The 22,643-nt window shown below is 35.8% G+C and overlaps 1 long non-coding RNA gene across 1 annotated transcript in view; it reads left to right on the top strand.

The window, feature by feature from the left end:
* The window catches only part of LOC116452955, a 30,492-nt gene extending 24,476 nt beyond the window's left edge, over positions 1–6,016 (top strand). Inside the window, exon 2 of the long non-coding RNA XR_004243636.1 lies at positions 1,518–6,016. This is a non-coding gene — a long non-coding RNA (uncharacterized LOC116452955). The remainder of the gene's footprint in view (positions 1–1,517) is intronic.
* The last annotated feature ends 16,627 nt before the right edge of the window (positions 6,017–22,643 follow it).

Below are 22,643 nucleotides of genomic sequence, written 5' to 3'. Positions count from 1 at the left end.
GTTACAGAAGTTTAGTTATTGTTGCTTAACATTTTCCATGTTTTGCTGACAGAAATTCTTTGGGGAATGTTTAAAGAATGGACTCTTCAATGGATTTCTTTGGGGTATTCTTTTCAAATCGTCCCTGTGGAAATCATCCTGAGGCATATTTGGATCTTAAGTCACTTTATACTGTATTAAGTCACCCTGAAAGGTTCCTACTAGTAGCTGGGAATTACCTTAGTGATACTAGTCGCTTTTCAAATATAAAATCATCTGTTGGTGAAACAGTCCTATGATAGTAAAATATAACTAGGTTTAACTTGATTCTTGATAATATGTTTTCTTCTAGCTATAGCTATATGTAGCTATAACTACAACTTTAATCTTGCCCTAAGCTTCTGATCACTTTTCTTGGTACCAGAATTTACATTCCCAGAGCAATCCCCACCCCCTCTGCTGAGTTACCTATTTAAATTAGTTGGGTACACCCTGGCTGAGTTGAGTAAAGAAGTGGCTCCACAAGCAGCTTCACCTGCAGCTCTGAAGGAGCAGTAATCTTCGTCTGGGGTGTGACATTTAGCTAGAACAGACTGAAACTACTTCCTTTGGTAGCTGGCAGTGTTATGGTCAGAAAGCATAGTCAGGCTATACTTATATGAAGTACTAACTCGTGCCAATGCAGAAATATAAGATACTGCAGAATCAGGATACAACTTTTTCAAATGTTACGTAAACTTCATGGCGCAACCCTGGTACCATAGGAAGCTATAGGAAGCTATCTTTTGTGTGCAACTATTATATGCCTCAGGAGAGCAAAATGTTTTGGACTATATTTCTGCTTAAACTATTAAGCACACTAATGGAAAAATTCTTAAAAGGGAACTGGATTATTTGGATTAAATTATGATAATTATTTAAGAACATGAAGAAATGTGAGGGGAAGTAGAACCATGTGAAGCAGAAGGAAGTGTCGTCACTGGTAAAAATGAGGTGAGAAAATGTTATATTTTGGTAATAAAACATGTTTCCTGGTAGTACTTTTGCTGAAGTCAGCATTATGAAGCAGACCTATGATGATCATTAGTTATGTAAACTCATAATCCAAACTCATATGTGTTGCAAGCCTGGAAAATTTGTTAACTTTGTCTTTTTAGACTAACTGGTTATTTTACTCATATTTAAAATGATAGATACAGGGAGAATAGGACAATTCTTTCTTTGTTTTGCCTCAATAACTGCCCGATTGCCTTTTTGCTTAGTGAGTTAGAGAATCTTTTTGGCCATTTAACTTGTCTCTTCAGTATGTTCATGTAGTGCAGTAGTTTTTCCTCTTGGTTATTAAGACCAGCCATAAAAATCCATTTTAAATGATGACTTAAGAAATATATCCTTGTCAATAAACATGAATTTGTAGCCTTAGTCATCTTTGATGATTAAAATATATGTTTGCAAAACATAAAATGGTATTAATTATTCAGTCTAAGTGCTCTATTCTGATACTTTTTTAGTACTTACACCACATTTTCTTTTCCTAGGTATCTTTTTAGTGCTGAAATGGACACACTAATTGTGAACCATGTGGTAAGGAGCTCCTTCTAAAACATGCAGTAGCATATTTACCGGAATTTAACAGGCTGTGTACTTTAAAGCTTCTCTTGCCTGTAATCATGTGAAAAAACCTTGCAAGTCACATTACCAGCTCGAGATCCAGCACAGCACATCACAGCAGCATTGAAACAGCCCCTGCCACTAGGCAAGGGACAGAAAGGAGATGGTGACCTGCAACAGGATGAGAGACCTTGCCTACCAGGATTTGCTCACGGTTATGCTTCTGGCAACTAACATTTCCATTTTACTCAAAGCTTCTACATCTGTGTCATCAGAAAAAGCCCCATGAGTGGTGGCAGAGCAAACTGTAGCCTTCATTTTCAAGTTCGAAAAGAAAAAATTATTTACATGTCTAAATCCTGGAACCGGCTGTTCAGAGGTCACTCTTTGTTGCCCACTGCTATAAACCATTAAGGCTTCCGAAAGCTGTGAAAGAAATGGGACATAGTCTAGGGCAGAAAAGTCTTATTGTTTTAAATTTGTTTAAATTCTATTTCATTGTATTATATGATTTTTTTCCTACCAGAGGAACATGGAAGATGGGATGTTTCTGTCGTTGCTTACAATGAATGACTACATAAAGTGTCTGTCAGAGCTTGCAGGACACATCTTTGACCCTTCTTAAGATTGTTTTAAACTGAAGGAGATTATCTTTTAATTCATTATGACCACAGACTATTTATTAAGGAAAATTATTGATTCATGCAATGAATTTTACTGTTTTATCACCCTTCCAACTCAGTATTTATTTATCTTTTTGGATACAAATGTAAGTAAATGTTTAACTATGTGTTTTAATGTTGCACTGTCTTTTTTTCCTTTCCTGGTTTAGACATGTTTTCTTGAATCAAGCCCTTGAATTTAGTGACAATTAGTACAATTTCCAGACACATCAGTAAGAGTTTCTGTACCAAGTGGGAGAATGTAGATGTTAAGGGGAAGCACAAGTAATGACTTTTTTTTTCCATTCACAAAGGAAGCACTAAGACATCAAGGTTATTCAACAGAAATGAATAAATGCAGCCTGGAAAGTTATTATTTTTCCAAACTACAAGAGGATCTCTGAAATAATAAAGATAATATAAACAAAAAAAACCTAGAGAAATTGTCTAATTTTCTTAAAAAATAATGGGAAACAAAAAAAGACTTTTCACAGTGAAGAAAGTCTTCAGGCAGGGGAAAAAAAATATTTGTTTGACAGATTGCTTAGGGTAGCTTGAAAGAATCATCCAGGGCCTGTTCTTTGCTGCTACTTCAGAAGTGTGTTGGGCATTTAATCGTAGTTGCCCTATCTGCAAATAGAAGATGATAATGCCCACTTTTTTCTAGTGTAGTGCAGTGCAGTCTCTAGAAGTTTCACAATGAAAGAGAAAGGTGTTTCATAGTGTATTTAAAATTGCCTATTGGACCTCATGATTTTAAAATAAAAGTTTGGACTACACAACCTGAAAGAGGTGGTTCTCTAAGGCAGTGAAGGCAAAGTTTAAATGCGGTGTTTATTGGATTTGCTTTGTTTTTTGTTGTTTTTTTTTTTAACTGTTTAATGGACAGATTTTTGGTATCATCCCTGGAACATGCAGGTCTCTGGAGCCTGAGAGAAAGGAGGGTTGCTGTGAATAAAAAAGCCTCTTTTAGGAGATCCCATCATTATCAGAATTCTGTCATCCTCACAAAAACTTGAAATTAGTATGGCCCATGTCTTTATTTCAGCTACTGAACTTTCAGCAACATTTTGTCTGGCTAACATCTTAAATGCCATGTCTTTCCCATTAGATAAGAAGGCTGGTTTAATTATTATTTCTTGACAGAACAAAATAAAAAAAGAAAAAGAGACTTGTGTTGTGAATCTCCTGTAGAGAATTTTGGTGACAGAAAAGAACTGTTGCTATATGGCTGTGCATATTTTATGATACAGGAAAGGAAATTAACAGGAAATTAGTGGAACCTGTAGAAAACCTATATAAATATAAAATACAACAAGCCAATAGCCTCTCCACGGTTTATTCTGGCAGTACTAATCACATTTATTCTGACAACGGGCAAGGAGCGTGCTGAGGGTGGTGTGTCTCCTGACCCCTGCCCCATGTTGCCAGCCTTTAGCTCTGCTCAAGTGTGGCTGGTTGTCACCACAGAGCTATGCAATGGGACTGTGAAGAAGATTTGTCCTCTGGCATATCCTGTACCTTGACCCTGAGTGTAGCTCTGTGCTCTTGCAAACAGTCTTGAAATGTGTTCTGGCCTGGAACAAGGGCCCAAGTTTATAAGGCTAGAGACATAAAAAACCCCATAATTTGATTCCTGTCTGAAGCTTTCAGCATCTCGGGTAGGAAAGAAAATTAACAAACCAGATACAGAATTAAGATGTTTTAACATAATATCAAAAGTGGGAATGCAACATTTTTCTCTTTAGGTTATCAGTGAAGGGGCAATAGTGTCTGTTACCTGCATTTTTGCCAGTGGTAGGTGCCAGCTCACAGCTGAAGCACAGGTCTATGAAATGGTTGTCATATACCACTGACATGCTCACGAGATGCCATCAAATGTATCAGGCTCTATTATAAAAGAAGAAACCATAATTACTATATGATAAAAATGGATATGTTATAATTGTTGGTAAATTAAAGACTCAAATAGAGACAAACACTTGATAACAATTTGTTATCTGTCTTTAATTAAACCCAGAGTGATTTAAATAAATAGGAGCATCTTTGGGGCTTATGTTTTAATTGTGAAAATGACTAACTTGTGTATGTTTTTATTTCAAGTAACTTTAACTGCAATACTTGCATAAGTTCAAGAAGCAGAATTTCATTACATCTGGTGATTATTTACTTTCATTAGCAGTTAGAAAACACAGAATTAAAAAATAATTACTGAAAACTTGATTGAACATAATAGAGAAATTTAGGTGAATAATGTGTCTATATGGAACCTGAAAATTTCAACATGAATAAAAATAAAATAAATAGAGAAAACAGTCATGGAGCTACAAATGTGATTTCCTACTATTCCAGCCGGTTTATATATCAAGAGTAGATGTATATAAACTGCTTTTGAAGATATTTTCAATTTTTTGAAATTAATATATGTGCTACTGAGATTGAAGCTGTTTACTTTCAATTCACTGTGAATCTCTAAACCAGGTTAAATACACAAGGAGACCTAGTATGTTAATTCAAGGATAAAAACATATTTCCAATTGGTCATATCAGGTCTGGCAGTAAAACATTTTCAGACTTAAGGAGATGCATGACTCACCTGAGGATGAGGTATGTTAAATAATTTACAAGTTGGACACTTTCCAAATCATGAGTTCTATCATTCTGATATCCTTAAAACCCACTAAATTGACTTGCAGTCCACTACCCTCTAGCAGAGAATTACTCAGAAGCCTCATTAGATCAACAGCAAGCCTATAAGTGTACTTCTTTACAATGTGACATGACTATCCTGTCTCCTGTCTTAGACATGAAAACATAATAATAATAATAATAATAATAATATTGAATTACCAGTATCCAATTTAATAAATAAAAGGTTTTAATAATTTGGTATGTATCTAATATACTGAAATTCAGAATTATTAATGCTGGCCCAAAATATCGGATTGTGTCACAAAAAAGTGATTTTGCTGTATCATTACAGATGTTCAGACTATGCAAACAACAGGTTGCTATACTTTTAAAACTCCAGTGGTACAAGAATGTGCACATGTGCACAGCAGATCACTGGTTATTGCAGTAAAGGCACTCTCTGCTTCTGCTATATATTTTCCCAACTGATATGCTCTTTTTTTTTTTTTTTTTTGAGGTTGTCATATGGTATAACACTTTTACTAGTTGACTCCTCCCACTTTTCTTCAAACCACATCCTGATTTTTGGCCTCAGAAACTAAACATATGCACAACTTGCAGAACAACACATGATATTGTTTCTGTATAACATCATACCAGCTGGGATATAAATTCTTACAGACAATTTTATGTGAATGAAAAATACCTACATTAAGACATTTTCCATAGTTATGCAATACATACCACAGTAGAGCATATGGTTTAGAGTCAGAGATCCTCACTTAGAAATAAAACAAAAGTCTCAAGTCATGCCACAGATCTTCAGACAATATATATAATTTTGAATAGACCATTCTAATTTGTCTCTATTTTATTTCTTACTTCTTCTATTCTGTTTTGTATTTCTGAAATCCAACCGCTGCTAGTTTGTGGGCATGGACCTTTAAATTTTATCAATTTCATTTATTTGGTATCAAGTCCAATAAAGTTATTATTTAACTAAGGAAAAGGTAATTTATGATGAAATTTTAACTTGTATCATGATTTGAAGATATGCCAGTAGGCATGATTCATCATTTTTGGGTAATATATTTCACCTTCATTTTCATTAGTAAAAACTAATTTGTTTCTGATTTTTCAGTGTTCAGCTTATTTATTTATTTATTTATGTATTTGGGGTGATGGTGGGAGTAGTTGGGTGTGTTGTTACATTCCCCTTCAGGATAAAGAATCTGCATATGAGGGTTTTCTCCCATAATCTATAACCTTTAATCACGTAATACTCAACCCTCCTTTTTGATAATCAAAGACATTGAGTTTATGCTTTTACAGCAAATAATTTTCTTCTGCTCTCAAATTAATTTTAAATGCAATTTTGTGAAGTCTCCATTTCTTTTTCCACCATTCTCATCAAAATATGGACAACAGATCTGTGGAATTTATTCCAACAGCTGCGTCAGGATTCGAGGATTACATTCTGTGTTCATGCAGCTTCATGGTGGGAGCTCATGCTGAGTTGCTGGTCCCATAAATCCTTGTAGAGTTGAGGCATTCCATGTCACTGTATCCCATTTTTGGGGTATTTTTGGGGGGTGAAATCTATTTGTATTATATTTAACTATGCGTTTATCTCTCCTAAAATGCTCATTTCTTGCAATGGGCCTAGCTGATAAAGAGATCTCCTCTTCCTTGGTTTCATGATTCTGTACTCACTGAGAAATCTTTCTGTCATCCTCAGATCCTTAGCATGGTAATTTGTATTTGCACCTCTGGATCACTGCTGGGAATACTGAATAGCACTGGGCCTAGTACAGATGCCTGCTGGAAACAATTTGAAACAATTCAATATTAATTTTCTTTTTAAAGTGTCTTTTGATGATCTGCTGGCCAGATCTTGATTGAAATTTTGTACATTGATACTGTATAGCAGATCTTTTATTTTCTTAATAAAATTATCATGCAGCATTTACAAAATTTTATTATGCATTTCTCAATTAAACAAAAAGAAGTAAAGAATCCCATGGACAGGTGAAAAAAATCTGTTGACCGCATAACAGAAAAAACACTCAGGATTAATATTCTTCAATTTTCTCTGCTCATGTAACTTCCTTTCAAAACATTTCATATATAAATAGTACTGTTCATCTTTCAGAACTGGCGGCCTGACATATCTATCTCAAAATGTGCAGGGGCTTTCTGAATTTATTGAAACTACCTCTGAGAAGCTTACAGAACTGATGCCAGACACTGGTGTATGCACTTTCTTCAGTTGTATTTAAGATGTTTTGCTAACAGTTTATCTCTCAGATTGGACAATGTATGCTTTACAATTTGCCACAAAACCCAACTTAATAAAATGGAAGAAATATTCTTAACTAATTCTTAATTCACCTTTTGGCAGACATATCTTGTTTTCATTTCTGTCTGTAAAAGCAACAGCACTGCATCTATTATGTTGACAGATAGAGGTACATCTAGAATCCTCCCAAAACTTCAGTATTTTCATAGCTTCCCTCCTTCTCACCCTCCAGTATTTAAGGTTAATGGGCCTGAAAGGTGCTTGCAGTTTTCCAAGTGAAGAAAAAGGAGGGAGTGAACTTTGAGTCAACTAATTTAAAATGTCTCCCTTTCTTCCTTTGGACCCTTCTCCCTTCCGGAAGAAAGTCCTGGTGAAATTTATTAGCAAGAAATTTCCAAGCAGTTTATTATTTTTTAAGCAAATCTAAAGCTTTCGGATTTATTGGACTTTTCTGTCTTTTGTGTAAGTTGAATATCACAGCTAATAGCACAGTAATAATTACATGTCATTCTCTTTATCCTCTTTGTGCACTGCCAATCTGCAAAGGTGTCTCATTTCACACATCATTTGTGACGTCCTCTGGTAATACCACATATTTTGGGGAATAGCTGGTGAATGTAGTCATTAATCTCCATTTTGAGATGTCTAGTTCCAGATTCTGGACCCAGCTCTATAACTGTTCAATGCACAGAGCTCAAGACTATGCCCAGATCCCAAGAGAAAGAGTACAGGTAACTAAAGTTCAGGACTGTAGGATTTGCCAGTCCTTCATCCAAGCTGCAGTCACCACAGCCCAGTGTAGGAAAGAGGATTCCCCTATTGGTCTGCAATTAGTGACCCATAGGGTCCCTGCAACAGGTGGGAATTGGTGTTGATGGGATACTCTGGACAGTCTGCCCACATAGTGGAAAGAAAGAAAGCTATTCTGATGGTCCTATTGCATTCAAGACAGCTAGTACAAAGGAGCACTGTTAATTCCTACTGAGGCAAAGCAGCCACAATTCAACAATGATCCAGACCTGACCAACACAGAGACAGCTTGTGAAATTGAAAAACAGGAACAAAACAAAAAGTACTATATGTGTCTGAGAAATCTTATCAAGCCTGGCAGAGATATTTATTGCTCCCAGATGACTGAGAATCTCGTCTTGCTCAGGGACTAGTTGTGAGTTACTAATGGAGCAAAAATGTAGGGTGAGCAAAGAATGACAGTCTATGGCTGATTACTCTGATGTCATGTTTTGGGAAAAGCAGCCAGAAATGTGCAAGTCATTCTGCTTTAGAATCAAAGGCACCTAATTACAATCTCATTTTGTTAAAACACAGTGCTAATGACTTGCTTGTGCAGTAGCTGGATACCATATCAACTGCCATATAAGCTAAGTTTTTCCATTTTAACAATCCCAGCTATGGTATTTGACTGCCTGTGCATAAACATTCACCAGTTGTTGCTGTGTGTCACTGGAGAGGAGGGATGCAGGAGTTTCCACTAGGCAGTGAAAGTGAAAGGAGTAACTGGCAGATAAACTTTCTGCTAAGATGTCCTCACTTTAGAAGAGCTGTTTGAAGTAACTTATAAAAAATGGTCTGTTAAAAATCTGACCATGTTTGTTCAGATCAGATTATTCTGTGGTGCATCAACAAAGAACAAATCCCATTGTCTCCTTTTTTAAATTTTTGTAATCTGTATTTTTTTCTGGCACTCAGATGCTTGTATCTTTTAATTCTTTTTCTATTTAGGTTGCTTCTCTATGTTTTCTACAAGTTATGCACCATCTTCCAAAACTTTACTACGAAATGTATGTATACACATTTTCAGCTCTCCTACTACTTGAAAAACCTTACTTTTGTAAAGGGTTGCTTCTATTATCTTCCAAGCATTCTTCTGAGAGCAAATGTATTGTTAAATATGAAGGGTACCTTGTTTTGTTCCCTACGTATTCCTTTCCTTCAACAGATCCTGAATTAAGTATGTACATGGATGATATACATTGACATTTGCTATTATTTTATCTTATTCTGTGAAATCCTCTTCAACAAATTTTGCACATTTTAATCTGTTAATTATAGCAAAGTCTGTTCTATGAAATATTTATCTGAAAGGAATTCTCTGAAAATACAGAAATGAAGATAGATTTCTAAGTAGCTCTCGGTTTTCGGCACACAATAAGGACAAACTTTATACCAAACCACATTTTTCACATGGCATTAAATGGCTCTAGATTTTGATAAGTTTGGTTTTCTCCTATATGTCTGATGCAATCTATTACATGTGTAATTGTATTTCTGAGTATGTTCTTTCTTCAAATGTGAATTGCATTAATTCTTTCGCTGTGGTTGGTACTGTGACAGTGCCCATCCCTCTAAATCTATGTAACCGGTATTTTCTCCAGGTTCATAGTTCTTGTCTCCCCAGGTCTCTGTCACTTGTTTTCAATAACCTTTCATATGAAGTAGTGTTACTCTAAACTTTTGTTTCAAAAATCAGATAGGATCGCAAGAAAACAACATGTGTTTCCAGTTATTCACACTCAGGTGGTATTCAGAGGAGAAAAAGGTCTGTAATTATTACTTTTAAGAAGCCAGCCAGAGTTGAAATAGGAGTCTTTCCAATGCATCCTGAAGAAGCAAAAGGAGCAATAATAAAACCAAATTTCCCTCTGTAAAGAGAAACATTTTTGGAGGGATGGACTCATTAGCTACGTTCTGAGGGCCAAGTCATTTTCTATTTCCTTCTCATTACTTCCAGGCCATGACCATGTTCTAACTATATTCCAGATCAGAACACTACCTGGGAATATTAGTAAGCTGAAAAAGAAACCAGTAAAACAGTTATGGTCCCAATGTTAGTATGAAATTCAGGACCATGTTCTTTTAACTGCACCAGTAAAAAGTTATGTCAGTTGTAATTTTTGCTTCTTGGAGATGCCCAGCATTCAAAGAGCTCTCCACAAGTTCACACTCAGTTCTGCTGAACTAAAAAATCAGGATAGCAGGAAAAGGCACTGATGAGCTCAGTTTTCATGGGTTGCTTGCGGGGAGAGAGTCAAGAAGCCAGCCCACTCCCCAATCTCTGCTAAGTTCTGATCTGGGTGCAGGTTTACTCACATGATTTGGCACCAGCCACTAAGCTGTTTGCCAGCTGTGTATATTTAGTTTATTGGATATCATTGCTGTCTCCTCCTTTCTCAGCTCTCCAAAAGAGAGTCTGCTGGTGACTAGGCAGCAGAGAGATTCTCTGGCCTCTGTCCTCAGGAGCAGGGCAACAGAGAAAGGGCAGGCTATAACAGATTGTTGCTCTTATTCCTCCCAATGCTGTAAATTAAAACAAGAATATGAAAAACCCATATGACTTCATTCCTCAGACCACAAATGAAGCTGAGTCAGCAAGTGGTGAAGAAAACTACATGTTTTTATAGTGAATGAGCAATTATTTCTTTTTCATGAAATGTTTGTAGCTAATCAACTCAAATAGCTGCCTATCTAACAAACACAAGCTGCATACAATCCTGCCAGAAAACTGCACTTGGATGGCATATTTGGCAGTGCTGAACTAGTCTCAAAGCACATTCGATGTTCACTGTTTGAGTCAATAGGCTGAGACTTGAGTAAGATTGAAAAATTACTTTGATCCTTTATTTATACTATATGCTACTTTTATTCAGAACCATATTTAGTTCCACTGATTTCTGTAAATGTAATGGTGGCAGGAACTGAATCCAGAGCTAAGCACTTAACTATTTCTTTTCATATATCCTAACTTTTTCACATGTCCTAATTATATTCCTCAGCATTTGTCTTTTTTTTTTTTTCTTCCCTCCCTTTTTTAGGCATATCAAATAGATTCAGATTCAATTCATTTCAGTTTGAAATTCTCAGAAATCCAGCAACTATATTTTAACTACAATTTGAGCTAAACTCTAAGCACATCCTCTGAGTCTTTTTTGTTGTTTATTATAATAATAATAATAAACCATTTGATACACTTCACTGAAATGTCAGACTTCAACATGAATATATATTCTTACACAACTAAAAAATAAATTATGTATAATGTGCACAACACTATGATAAATATGATAATGCTTTCAAAGGAGATTTTTAGGAGACTATCAGATCAAAACTAGATTTGCTCCCATTTCATTACTTATTTCCTACCTTGGAACACACACCTTAGACCACTTAAACTCTGAATGCTTTCAGTTTAATCACTTTATACTGCTCCATCCTCTCCTTCCTCCAGGATCTTTAGAGAGGTGCAGGTAGCCAGACATAAGTTCAGAGAGCAAAGCTGGGAAGAGTAAATTCTTTTGACATTAACTTCCCATGAATTTCAGCACAGATTTATCCATGTAACTCCCATTAAAATTAATGGGAATCATGTGACTCAAACCTCTGCATACTGAGCAGTTGCCTTAGAGTACAGAAGAGTCTACATCCTAGATAAAGAGGGACTGTTTGACTTGCATTGTTACAATTTTCTCTGGATATGATGCAATTGGAATAGCAGAAAGAACAGCAGTGTCCCAGCTCTCTGTCAGTAGTGCATACAAACAATATTCTCTGTTTAACTGCAGGAAGTGAAAGCTATGGTATTCAACAGAAAATTCAGTAGAAACTTCTGCACAATTAGATGCAATCTACATTAAATCAGACCAGAGATGTGCCCTGGCCATAAAACCTCTTTCATAAAACAGCAGCTTTTTCTTAGTAGCCATTTTTTTTTTCCCCTAATTAACAGATCAAAAAATACAGACCTTGCTGAACTAAACTGGTTTGTTTATTTTTGACTCAGGAAAAGCTATCACTTCTTACCACATTTGGCAATAGTTTTGGAGTCATTCATAGTTTAATGAGCTGAATATGGGATCAGCTGGTATGAACTTCCACTGTCTCCATCACTCCTGTGAAATACAACCTTGGCTATTTCAACTTCACGTTTGTTTCATCATTACTGTAAACAGCACGTACATGTTGGTTTATTGGTGGTGCTGAGAAGATGTTTTCATATTACTTTGACTACAAAGCATACCAGAAATATTTTCTGCTATTGCTATTATTAATTTCAATGATATCTTCATTGAGTGGGTTCTCTGCTTAGAGATGCAAATGCATAGATGAATGGACTTGGCACTGCTATTCTTGAAGTTATCTGGAAATATGAAGGAGATAGTTTGGGACAGATTTTTTAGATACAATTTCTCCTGACGTTTTTCTTCCTACTGACTCCCAGATCCTGTGCAAACCATTGGGGTTTGCAGTGATCCGAAAGGACACTTGCATAAGGTATTATTGTTGAAAGCAGAAACAGAGAATTTACTCATCAGCTTGAGACACTTTTCAAAGAAATTCACTACCACCATAACAACAAAGTCAAACACAATCTAATTTGTGTACCATAGAGAACAAATTTGAGTTTTGTACTATAATGCCTTGAATTTTTAATGCAAAAATATATTATTTCCTTTTAATCATCATATTTCTGAAAAATGTCAAGATTGAAATGTCTCTTACAGTCTTCACGGTTATGAAAGCAAAATTAAAACTTAGTTAAAAAGGAAGGTATAATCATGGCTTTGAATCTCTAATATTTGGGCATTAGCCCCAAATGTTTACTAATTATGCCCTTAAGTAACACCTCAGGATCAGAGAAGCTAAATGGGGTAAAAAACGTGAAGAAAAACAACTATTCTTCTTAAAAAAATTAAAATTGTTCATTCAATTAAAAAACCCTTAATAAAAATCTCCACTTGAGTTCAAGTTGCCCACGGGAAGGTCTAATTCATGCTGTCCATTAATGAAAGCTTTATATGACCATTAAAGAAAAACTGACAAGTTATCACAGCAACATCAGTAATGCTTGTTAACATATATAAAAAAGCAAAAGCTGGATACTTTAAATGTACCCTAAATGTTACCTTTATAAGGTCAAACTTAGTAAAATGTTAATAGGTTTAAAAGATCTGTAATTTCAACTACTGAGACATGTTTTTAAATACTGTACTGAAATTTCTTCTTCTGCAGATGACGAGTGTATTGTTTGATTAAATGTGAACCAATGCTGCCAATAAGTTAGTCTTTGCAACACTTTGCTGAATTCTCTGAGTACAGAGACAATATTTTCTGAATTGGAACTTCTAACAAGCGTTTATACAATATAAATCAAATTAATGTCTAGGACTTGTTCTTGAACAAATAAAAACATGTAAGCTCTATTATTTAAAAAGGAGATTGGTGAAAATAAATAATTTTGAGAATTTACATATTGTTCTCTGTATTTATAGCCCTCCAGGGCTACAGTTATAAAGACAAAGTAAGCATGATAATTCCTATTTAGAAATGAAAACAATTCTGGTATACGAATGCATTTTTTTAAGATATATTTAAGATACATTTCAGATGCCTCTTTTTTTTCTTGCTGAAAATTTGCCAGTAGGCATTCTGAATTGCATCCCACATCACTTAAAATAAGAGTATTTACATGTCTTATTTAAAGTTATATAACACGGAATGAGAGAAAAAGCAAGCTTTTTAAATTTAGAATTCTATTCTAACAAGTGCATCACAGCTATCTTCACATAAACCAAATCCAGTGGGTTCATATAAAAACATTTTCACTTTTGCTAGAAGACATTTGTAAAGCTTATGTAGTATCATCTAGTCTTGAGTGTTGCAGGTTCTTAGACTATGATAAAAAACTGTAGAACAGAGTTTATTATACAATGTCAACAAATAAACGTAGTAGCTTAGAACAATCACTTTAAACCACTGAAAAGTAACAGGAATAATGTTTTTTTTTTAATTGGGTACTTCACTTTTGCAACACAGTTTATAAAAGATTTATTAATTTTGATTTTTTTTAAACTATTGGCAACATGTCCATTGATTTTACAGGGAGATATCAAATCTCAACAAATATTACAAACTTCGCAAAGCAATTACTACAACTAAATTAAAATTCTAAACTGCATGACTTTCATCTTTAACTTAGAAAAGTCAGAGTGAGATTAGAGCTTCTGGTCACAGTCACTACTAATACTGCTTTTAAAGATGATGTTATTAAGTCTGTTAACAGCCAGGATGTGGACATACTGAATGTCTGTCAATGTAGAACATAGGCATCTCTGTCCATAGAATTAGGTGGTACTGATATAAATATATATACTTATATATGTGCATGTGTTTGTGTACATATTTTCATATTACCCTCCCCCATTCTGTGAATTTTAGAATTTCTTGAAATCATTTTTTTTATTGTTTTGCACTCCAGTCTGTGTTCTGAGTCCTCTCTTTCATTTATGCTCTCTTTGTCAACTCACACCACTGAAAAAAATCTCGGAATGTCCCACTCTACACTTCAGAAGCTTCCTTCATTTTTTTCATTCCTGATTTTTTCTACGCCTCTTTTTGCCAGCAGTTAATCTGTGTATGCTGTCCATTTTTTTTGGGACAAAGTCTCCCTCTTCTTTGTAAATACTGGTGGACAGTCTCTTCCCCTTCTCCCAACACTGCTGTGAACTTCATTTGCTTTGGTATAAATAAACTCAGCAATTTTTAAGCCTACTTCTGTTGTCGCTTTTGTCAGTGGTGACATACAGGGCTCCCACCTGGCTGATTTCACCATAGAATCATAGAATGAGTTGGAAGGGACCTTAAAGATCATCTATTTCCAGCCCCTGCCATGAGCTCATTTCACTAACTCTGGTTGGTCCAAGCCCCATTCAACCTCACCATAAACACTTCCAGGGATGGGGTGTTCACAGCTGCTCTGGGCAATCTGTTCCAGTATCTCACCACCCTCACAGTAAGGAATTTCTTCTCCATAACTAGTCTAAACCTGCTTTCTTTCATTTTAAAGCCATTACACCTTGTCCTATCAATACATGTCCTTGTGAAAAGTTCCTCTTTCTTGTAGTTTCTGCAAGTTTTTGTAGTTTCTGGCAGTTTGACTGGTTTCACTCTTGGTGTGGGGCTGGGAGGTTGTTTGAATAAGAAAGCTCAAGTGGGTTTTTTGTCATTGCTTGTTTTTTTGTTTGTCCACTTCAAAGGAAACAATCCATTTTCCCATATGCACTTCCTTCTTTCAGTGCCATTTTCACTTGACTATCATGCCCAGCCCCGACATGAGAGACACTGATCTGTCGAGTTGCCTTAACCCTTGACAGTCTATCTGCTCTATGTAGTCTCTCTGTTTAGGCGCCTACCTTATTTTGAGAACCCAATTTTCATCCTCAGTTTATTTTGCCTTATGCTGGTCTATCTTTGCTGTGCTTACTAACCCAGTTTGGTCTATACAAACCACTACCTGGAATGATATTGCTTTCTTTCTGCTATGGTTAAGAACAGGAGCCCTAACATCTTCTGGAAACACTGTACCCACTGTTCTTGTTGCCACATGGATGCTGGCACTTTTATTTTGTCCCATGCATTCAGTAGCAGCTGTAATCCATCATGTTGTCTACAAGTTTATGTTCTGAAATGTATAACAACTCCATCATATCAATTTTGTCATTTTCCAAGCTCTTTTTATCTCTTGGCAGCCAAATCTTTGCAAAAGACAATACTGTCTGCTTCTTCCAGAAATGACATTGTTGCTCTTAAATGTGCAGTGCCTGAGATGGTTGTCATAACCTTACAAGCTCTCAGGAACCCACCTCAAGTAGAGACAACAATAATTTGTCCCTTGCTAAAAGTTAAAAGTAAAATGTAGGAATGGATGCTAGTATTTATATACCAGCTGCTATAATCCTGCCTCTGGATTCTGTAACTGCAAAGTGGCAAACTAAAGGAGAGAAAGAATTGCTCCAGGACTTTATTTACTTTTTGCAGTGGATTATAGGCAGTGGGACTACAGAGAAATGACATTATATACTGGTAAGATAAAATTTCTTCCGTAACCTACCATGACAGCTTGAATATTCTAGGTCTTAATTGTTTGCTATATAAAATTTCCTTTCTCCTGCTCTAAAAATATACAGTGCAGTAGTAGCAGAAAATACAGGACAACAGAGGTGACAGAGAATGAAATTGTTCTATTATCTTACAAGGATATTTCCCTAAAAATAAAAGGTTGACATGCATCACGAAAAAAAAGAAATGTCTTAATTAATTCAGGACTAAGTGTGTGATCTTAATAAGAACAACACAGCAACTGCTTAAAAATAATACTAGGAAGTCCATGCTGTGTTTGTACTTCAAGAAGCAAAATGGTGTTAAGTGGACTACTGCATATTTACCATGGGTTCTTTAAAATCATTATACCATATCCTTTTCTGCATGTTTTCCATACTTCATATTGTCTCATAAACCTAGCACAAAGGTATCTTTATACACTGGAGTTATATCTGTAGTCCAACATTCAAAGATTTTTTAAAAAACATGTGTGTTTGAAAATGTGTCTTTAAACATATAGTGTCTCAGATCTGAAAATGTTTCTTTACATACATAGTATTTCAGATCTTCTCATCTACCATCTACAAACAAAGGATGTTCAACTTGGCTCTTTACCCCTCAAAGCAGGGCCTTTAAGTTTTCATGTTTTACATTTATTTTCCCTTTTGTTGGCTTACCTGCTTTTTCAAACCTTCCTATTAGTATAGTCATAAACACTAATAATTTTATTGAAAAATCCTGAATTCCACCTGTTTGAATAGTTAATTTCTGACATAACCATTCCAGAAGCAAGAATTCTGTGTGACGACTTCCAAACCCTGATCTTTTCTGTGGCAATGAAATATTTTGTGCATCCAAGAAACGAAACTGTCAGGCTGTTGTTTTTTAAAGACAGAATTGAAGAAGTACATCTGATTTAAATAAATTAGATTGTTTGAACATGCCTAAAGCCATAGTACAAGCATGTCACTGTTTTCCTGCCTCTTAATGTGAATCTGAATCCATTGGGCAAAGGATTTTCAAAGAAATCTCTGCTTCATTCATTCATGCACAGTTAGAAAGACAGGGAGTTGTTGTAGGATATTCTCATTACAGTCTTGGTGTAAAATTTTATTTTGTGGTTGCTGCGCACTTAGAAATTGTTGTACTTTGCATAGGTTCATCAGTTGTTGTCCTTACACAGCTACAAAGAGGAATATAGAGAACTTTTCATATTATCTTGTACTTGATTTCTTCAGTACTTCTAAGGAATTTTAATTGAAAGCATTTACTTGAGGGTGCAGGGTTTTACCAAAAAGTTCATATTTTACCATCACTGATGTTTTCTTCACAATATCTATAAAAATAAGTTATCCTAAACTGTTATTTATGTGCTTACTGATGTGCTTTTCCACTGGCTGAAAACAGTTGTATACTGCAGGACGCTAGCTGAACATGGCTGTTAGCATGAACAACTCCCACTGAACTAGTGTTTAAAGTACTGTTTAAAAAAGTTTCACTGAAAACCTTCAATGGAGTATGATGGGACTCATCAGCAGAATAAGTTAAGTGTTTTTCAGGTGTCGCCTGAGGTTCTCAACATCTCTTTTCTCTTTCTCTATAGTACTTCTGGGTTGAATGAACTGTCTTGCAACAGAATCGTATGCCCTATTCTAGAGGCAGTCTTTCCAAGACCTTGGGGAAGTGGTGCTCTCTACCAGTACTAGAAAACATCCCAGCACATTCTAGGATTACACTTTTCTTTTTCATGGCAGCTTCACCCTGGTAACGATAATCATCATGTGATTGACTGATTAAATGTGAGTCTTTCTCCTCCTGTACCATTTCCAACTGATGAGCTCCCAGCTTATAGCAGAAATTCTCGTTATTAGTCCCTGAGTGCATGACCTTACACTTTGTACTATTAAATTTCATCTTGCTTCTATTACTACAATTGTCAAGGTCATCTAATTCTTCCTGTATGAAATTCCAGTTCTTCTCAGTATGGGCAACTCTGCCAAAGTTTTTGTCGTCTGAAAAATTTCATTAGCACACTCCCAGTATTTGTATCGAAGCCATTAATGAAGAGATCAAATACTTGTCCTAAGACAAGTTCCCTGAGGAACTGAACCAGCAGTTCTCCAAATTGATAGACTTCCTTTCGACAGAAGTCATATTGGCCTCTTGTTTAAGCCATTTTTTCAATGTTGCAATTCTTGTGCTAGTTACCCTATTTAACTGAATTTAACACAGATTAGACTGGTTTCACACTAGAGTGGTCAAGGAAGAATTCTAAACAAGATGTGAAAGTGTGACTTAGGGAAGGAAATTCAATCAAGCCAGACCTGCCTATCACCCAAATTGTTTGGATTGTTGGAAAGGAGAAGACAAAATCTGATTATATAACTGTTAAGTCTACTGAAAAACCTCAGATGAGAAGTGTAAAATCTGAAAAGAGAAATATCTCTAAAATATTGGCTTTCAAATAAAAAGACCTTTTCACATAGCAAATAACTACTAAGATATTTCTGGGCCCAAGTATATTCCTACATCCAAACAATGCTGCTTTACATTCCCTCAGTATAACATCATTATTTAAGCAATAATGATGTAACGGTTCATTATCAGTTGGTTGTTCAATTAATGAAGCGCCTGAGGTAAAGGCCACTGCTTTGCTTACCCAACACAAGGTTTTATTAAGAAACAAGCATTCATCTTGATCATGGCACCAATTCAGCATCTAATAAATTGACAACTCTGTCTGGGAGTAAGTTTCTATCACAAAGAAAGTGGTATCAGCTCTCATCTAACAAGTAAACTTCATGCCCTACCTCTGTTTAACAACTGAGACTCCTCTACTGCACAGAATAACAGCTCCCTTGCTTTATAGCAGCAAAATAGATTATCACAAGTTATGTTTGTTGCCCCAAAGAAATTTGACTATTGTTGGCTACCATTCACAAAGACTGAGCCCCTTCACTGATTGTTACTTATGTATGAGCAATTTTTTAGGTAAATTTCGATAACTAAGATAACTTCACTGATTGGGCTAAGACCATGGCCCCAAAAAGCAGTGGTGTCTTCACCCATCTGATGTTGTGGTGAGTTTTGTATAAGAGGAAGGTAGACTCCTAGGCCAGGATCAGGGAGCGATTGACTCTGATTTGCTGTCCTTTCCCCTTCTACCACCCCAAAAATAATTGTGTAGAACCACTCTCTTAAACATGGGTAATTGGAACATTCATAAAACCCATCTCTGCTGGAAAATGGAGTGATGCAGGCATGAAAAACTCACAGGAGAGGGCAACACTGAATGAGCTCACCCAGCTGTTGTGTTTGTGATATCCAAGTCACTGAGAGGAGTATTAAATGATGAAGAGAGTGCTGCAAAATCTGTAAGTTTTCAAAGAACGTTCTTCACATTTTTTAAAAGAAAATCCATGAGGTAGAGGCAAGGTTATTTATTGTTTCTTATTTTTCCATCACATTGGTTAGAAAGAGACAGGGACATCTTAGCTTGGAGAAGCTCAGGAGATGTAGTTAACCCATAGCTTAAAGGTTAGGAATTTTCTCTTAGTGTGCAAGGATCTCTCAACAGTGGTATCTCCTGACCAAAGAAAACAAGGAGAAGAGACTTCTAGGCCCATGTTTCAGCCTGGAGGTCCAGTGACAATGGTTAGTTTCTACCCAAGTGCAGTTATCTTGGAAGCTGAACGGAATCAGGACCTGTGGCCAAGTTAAACACATTGAATAGTATATTTTATAACAGAGGTTGTGCAGTCCTACGGAGTTGTATTTACATTTTGGTTTATGTAACACAATTTCTTCCATATCTCCTCCTCTTTTTGCTTAGTATTTAAAAAGTTCTTGCTTCTGGAGCCTTGATGGATATAATTTTATACCACATTAGAAAGAATTGTTTTTAAAATTATATACTATAGGTCGAAAACCTTTTAAATTTAAACTACAATAAGCCACAAAATTAAGCCAAATCCTGGGCGGAGCTAGGAGAGTTTTGAACTACTTGACTAATTGAAAGTTGGCTCTAACACTGATAACTTCTAAGTAAATATTGTCAAATTTTATCAACTTCTGCAAGAAGGCCATGCCCTGTGTTTGATTCATTGTAAGGAAAAAAATTGCCTTTCTTGCTCTTCACAATATTTATGAATAATCACAAGTCTGTAGCTGATTACTTCTATTCTCTTCTGTTTTCTCTTCTTAGAGAAAAACACATATCATACACTGATGCTATTGCCTTCCCCCTTTCTGCTAATATACCAGTGGCTTAAAACTTCTTTGTATCTGGCAGAATAGCCCTACTCTTTTGCCTAATCCTTCAATCCAGCAACTCCACTGTGCATCAGCAGTTGCCCAGGTTATAAAGCAATACATGCACCTAACCCATCAGCTGAAAGCCTTTCTACAATATGTCAAGTATACCTGCAACATTTGTTCAAATTGAAATTTAGATGATGCTCTCTTCACATGCATCAAGACATTTTATATTTCTGTGATTTGGAGTTAATGTTTTTTCCAATCCCAGACAGAAAGAGAGTTCTGATTATCTGTGGAGGATGATCCACAACCCTTTTCATTCATCCTGGAATAGCAAATGAGTATGTTTACTCTGTCATCTGAAGAGATGATACCTTGAAACCACACTATTGAGCCTGTCACAGCTGTGTTAGAGGGAGGTGACCCACTTACTGATAGAAATGACTAGAAAATATAAAGCTAGGCTAAGATTTTGTTTAAGCAAAAGTAGCCCTGACATGAACCTACTTGCTCAGACAACAGACTAAGTAATGATACCTTAACTGTTCACGTGTTATGACAGGACTGCTACAACTATGAGCACCATTTAAGTTTTAATAATAATTTTCATAATATTCCTACTTCCACTCTGATACATCTTCTCTAGAACAGGTTTTTAAAGCCATTTTACTACAGTGGTTATTTAAAACTTGAAAGTTTAAACCACCTCAGACAGAAGCAGTATAAGAATCAGTCTTAAACACAATAAATAGCATTTGAGATAAGTACAATGAGGTTACTCTTTGTGTATTTTTTTCCATAGAGGTTAACACCAGGAGAGGTCATTGTATTGTGCTATGGTCTTTCCAGCATGAGTCTTCACATTTTATTCCATTGGTCTGTCTTGAGGCCAATAACTCGTGTTTGGGTAAAGCACAGCTTCCAGCAAGAGAATCCATCTTGATCTGTAAACATTAAAAGATAGGGAAGTGATCATACCGTTTTATAACTTGTTCCAATGGTTAACCACTCTTGGCTAACATGTGGCTTAGCTCAGCTTGCAGCCTTTAGTTCTTGTTATCCCTTTCTTTGCCTGTTTAAATTTAGTACTCTGTGTTTTCACATTGTGAGAGTATTTACACTTTCACAGTTACCTCCCAGTCAAGTTACTGCTCAATCTTCTTTTTGATAGACTAAATAACTCAAGCTCTTACACTCTCCCTGTGGGCATTTCATCCAACCTTGAATAATTTTCTGTCTCTTTTCTACAACATCTCCATATTTAAAGAAAATGCAGCAAACCAAAACTCTTTAAACTGTGGACAACAGAAAGGGAAAAAGTATTTTCTTTTCTGTCTCATTATTGCCAAATAATGATATTTTAGATCCTATTTCTCACTTGGTTATTTATAGCATTACAGTTGCTGTTTTTCAGCCTGTGGTTACTTTTTGACTATGACACTTAGAGCTTCCTCAGTCAATGTATTTCCGAACAAAGATGCCCATCCTGCTGGGCTGGCCTGGACCTTTTTGCAACATGGGCTGGTCTTTTTATTATTTTTTGAATGATCTCATTTTACCAGTAATTCAGAATGCAGTTTATGGCTGTGTTGTCCTCATTATTATTTACTGATTCTCCAATCTTTCTGCCACCCACAAATTTTCTAAGAATGATTTATGTTTATGTTTTAACTCATGGGTGAAAATGTTGAATAATGCTGAGTCTAATGTTGATCCCTGAGGAGCCTTCTAGGATCACTTCCATTTGATGATGATTTACCACTGACTAAATCTTTTTTGAGATCATTCATTTAATAAGTTTTGCATTCATCTGCATTGTGCTCTGATGAACTTGTAATGTGTTATCAGTGATCTGAAACCAGATGTGAAAAGTGTTCTAGTCATAGTGACAGGAATTCTAAGCGCTCATTGGGAGAGAATAAAACAAAGGTAGTTGTCTAGGTTGTAAAGCAATGTATTCCCCTCATCTGTCAGCTGAAAATCTTTCTATAGTGTGCTAAGTATTTCTACAATTTATTCAAACAGAAATTTAGATGATATCTTGTCATACCTGTGAAAGTAGTCCATATATTTCTCCTTTTATGAAATAAATTTAGAAAAATTGAAATGTTGAACAAGAAATTAAGGAACAAAAAAAAAGAAAAACCAACCCCAAAAAAAAACCCCAAACGAAGCAAATCGCTTCTCAATCCACTTTTCTATGCTTCTAATCCACTTTTTTTGCAGCAGCAGCAGAAGAGGGAGAATAACTGTGTTGGTTGTCTCAGTCAATGCTTTGGAAACTCATGCACAACACATTGCACAGCATGCCA

This window comes from Corvus moneduloides, chromosome 1 (assembly GCF_009650955.1).
Source record: "Corvus moneduloides isolate bCorMon1 chromosome 1, bCorMon1.pri, whole genome shotgun sequence".
In the NCBI taxonomy this organism is placed as follows: domain Eukaryota; kingdom Metazoa; phylum Chordata; class Aves; order Passeriformes; family Corvidae; genus Corvus; species Corvus moneduloides.
Note: the sequence above shows the minus strand (reverse complement) of the source record. Positions and strands in the feature narration are given on the sequence as shown.